Source organism: Sorex araneus, chromosome 3 (genome assembly GCF_027595985.1).
Source record: "Sorex araneus isolate mSorAra2 chromosome 3, mSorAra2.pri, whole genome shotgun sequence".
NCBI classification, from domain to species: Eukaryota; Metazoa; Chordata; class Mammalia; order Eulipotyphla; family Soricidae; genus Sorex; species Sorex araneus.
Window position 1 is genome coordinate 3,563,255 of NC_073304.1, and position 3,283 is coordinate 3,566,537.

General features: G+C 46.4%; 1 pseudogene; it reads right to left on the reverse strand.

Annotated features, from left to right (window-relative positions):
* Positions 1-891: 891 nt before the first annotated feature.
* LOC129403337 (40S ribosomal protein S3a-like) lies at positions 892-2,988 on the reverse strand (annotated as a pseudogene).
* Positions 2,989-3,283: the final 295 nt, after the last annotated feature.

A 3,283-nucleotide genomic window follows, 5' to 3' on the forward strand; every position in this document is an offset into this window, starting at 1 on the left:
GCAGACGGGCTCTGATGTTGCATGCTGTAGCACAGTGTTAAATGATCAACTTTTGGAAGAAAGCAGGAGGATGCATTTCCAGGCTTGAAATAGACAGTGGGTGCTGGGAACATAAACAACACAAACCATAAAATAAAAACTGGCAAATGTGCTTGAACAAATAAACATTGCTCTTCCGGAGAGACCGTGAGGACAATGGAAAGCATCGAACAGCAGGGAGAAGACATTCGCGTTACGCTTTTCTGGCAAAGATTTTTTTTTTTTTTTATCTAGAAAGAGCCTTAGAATTCAACAACAAGTCAAATAACCCAACAAAACAGTGCAAACATTTGACCTGGCACCACGTAGCAAGGACACCTGAATGGCTGATAAAATCTTGCATTAACTACTTGGAAAACCCCAAGGAAACCATAGTGAGATTTCACTCTAGCTCTACTAACACAGCCCCAATAACAAAGAGAGACAGAACCGTCGACGAGCCTGTAGAACAACTAGTCGGCTTAAACTTTGCTGGTGGAAATGTGAAATGGTCCAATCACTTTGGAAAACAGCGTAAAACTTTACTATAAAATCAGATAATCATCAGTGCACAGAGAATTCCAATCCTAGTTTTTGCCTTAGGGAAATGAACACATACCATCCACATGAAGAGGTGTGTATGAATATTCAAACACACAGTGGTATTCAGGACATCTAACAATGAGAAACAACATAAATGTAACCCTCGATAGGTATATAAACAGATTGCATTTTCATAATTTGGAAAACTACTTAGCACTAAAAAGCAAACAAACCTCAACCCTGGTATGTACAGCCGTGTAAACAAGCCTCAGGTTCCCCTCTATCCCCCAACAAATATAACTTCATTTGTCACCCGTAAAAGTCTAAAATTCAAACAGATTCTTGCACGGGTGGTTCGTACCTGACAGCTCATTCAACTTCAGCACGTGTCTCATTCCCTGTAGCTCTTCCGGAACCATCTTCCCCGTGAAGCGTCACGAGCTTTTCCAAGCTCAAACTGGGGCCTGTTCAGCATTTTCATGTTTTCCAGCAAAGATGTCATGAAGCGGGTAAGTAGACTGGCAAGCCTTTCCCATGTTTTTCCCATGCTACCTGCATCAACGTGTTGATTCTCACGTCTCGACTACCTCTTTCAAAGCCACTTGTCTGCACCCCTCCGAGATCTGGGTTCCATTATCTTCCTCCACTTCTGTCAGAACTGCTGATGCTGAGCATACAACGTCTTCAAAATTGAATTGCTGAGTTTTTTCGTGAAACCAGCACAGAACCGATGAAACAAATAACTGTTGGCCTGGACCTCAACATGAGCCTCAATCATTTCTTGCCCCTCCTGCCAACACGAGGCCCGTTTTCTCATGGATGTGATCCAGGCCACGAAAATTGGTCAGGTAGTTTTTGCCCTGAACATCCTCCCTAATTAGCTTGAATTTCCTAGACGTGATTTGTATCATTCGACAGGTCAACAAGACTCCCTTCAAATATACACCCCTTGAGGCCACCAAATGCAGTATTGGTTCCTTGAATTCTTGTGACCAGCGTTCTTCCAATATTTCTCCTGTGAAACTCTGCAGCTGTCTTCAAATTTATACCAATGCTTTTTTTTTCTTTCTTTTTTTTTTTTTTGCTTTTTGGGTCACACCTGGCGATGCACAGGGCTTACTCCTGGCTCTGCACTCAGGAATCACTCCTGGCGGTGCTCAGGGGACCATATGGGATGCTGGGAATCGAACCCGGGTCGACCGCATGCAAGGCAAACGCCCTACCCACTGTGCTATCACTCCAGCCCCTATACCAATGCTTTTTTAAAAAAATAGATTAAGCACTTTCTTCTTGGCTCCCTTTTGCCACCTTCTTTAAGGTGCTAGATTTTGCTCACCACTGCGGTGCTGCTCTGAGCACTAAAAGGGTGAACCCCAAGCTCTTTATGTGAACCCTAGAAGGCAGACTCCCGTGACTGCAGACTGTGTGATTCTGACTATCTCAAATTCTAGGAAAAGCAAAAGGAATCTAGAGTCACCCAAAGCAGGATGGTGCTCACCCGGGGAGGGATGAGGGAAGAGAGGCCTGGGAGAATGGTCTGTGTTTTTCATTACGGCGTGGCCACGTGGTTGCAAAGACGACTGTACTTGTCAACCCCCCTGCAACTGTCATTGAAAGGCCTACCTTGGTCTAGTTAAGTTATATCAGAGCAAAAAGCATCACGTTGTTGAAACCCCCAGTCTGGCCGTTGTATGCCTCTCCCGGTTGGCTCATCATTCCTTGAGCACTTTTTGCTCCAAGTCCCTCCAGCTCTGTTTTGTGCTAAGTCTGCCCCTGGGATCCTACCACAGGAGTGACACAGTCACTTCTCAAGTGAAGCAGGCCCTTTGCCAGAGAAATGTTATGTGACTCTGGGCATAGAGGTCTACAAAGCCCTGGAGCACTGTCGTCCTGTTGCTCATCGATTTGCTCCAGCGGGCACCAGTAATGTCTCCATTGCAAGACTTGTTACTGCTTTTGGCATATCAAATACGACATGGGGAGCTTGCCAGGCTCTGCCGTGCGGGTGGGATACTCTCGGTAGCTTGCCGGGCTCTCTGAGAGGGACAGAGGAACTGAACCCAGATTGGCCGCGTGCAAGGCAAGTGCCCCTACCTGCTGTGCTATCGCTGCAGTCCTTGATATCTATATTAATATAATATTTTCTTAGGGCCAGAGAGACAGTATAGCAGGTAGGTCTATAAAATCCACACACAAATCAAGCACTTGCCGGGAATAACTCACAAAGGCATTTATCTACTTTTTTTTAAATATTGCTTTATCACAACACTGTGATTTACCAAGTTGTTCATACTACAGTTATTTCAGGCATTAAGTGTTCCAACACCAATCCCACCACCAATGAGACATTCCTTACTCCAGTGTCCCCAGTTTCCCACCCATCACCCCATCTGGCCCCCCTTAGCAAACTTAGCAAACTTACTTCATGCTGTTTGGTACAGCTCAAAGGCAAAGGGAATTGTGGAAGCTGAGATTCATCAGAGTCAGTTTGTGATCGTCCTTCTGTCTGTAGGGGTGTGTTTGTGATCGTCCTTCTGTCTGGCAGGGGTGCGATGAAGCCATTGTCTGGGCATCTCCGGGCTGCTTGGGGCTAGTCGGGCATTCCGAGTTGCTGTCTGGGCTCCCTGAGCCTGGGGGGCTTCTGGGCACCTTTCCTGTCAGATTTGCCGTGGACCCCCGGGGCCGACAGCGCTGTGAGGTCTGGAGGGGCGGCATATGTGGC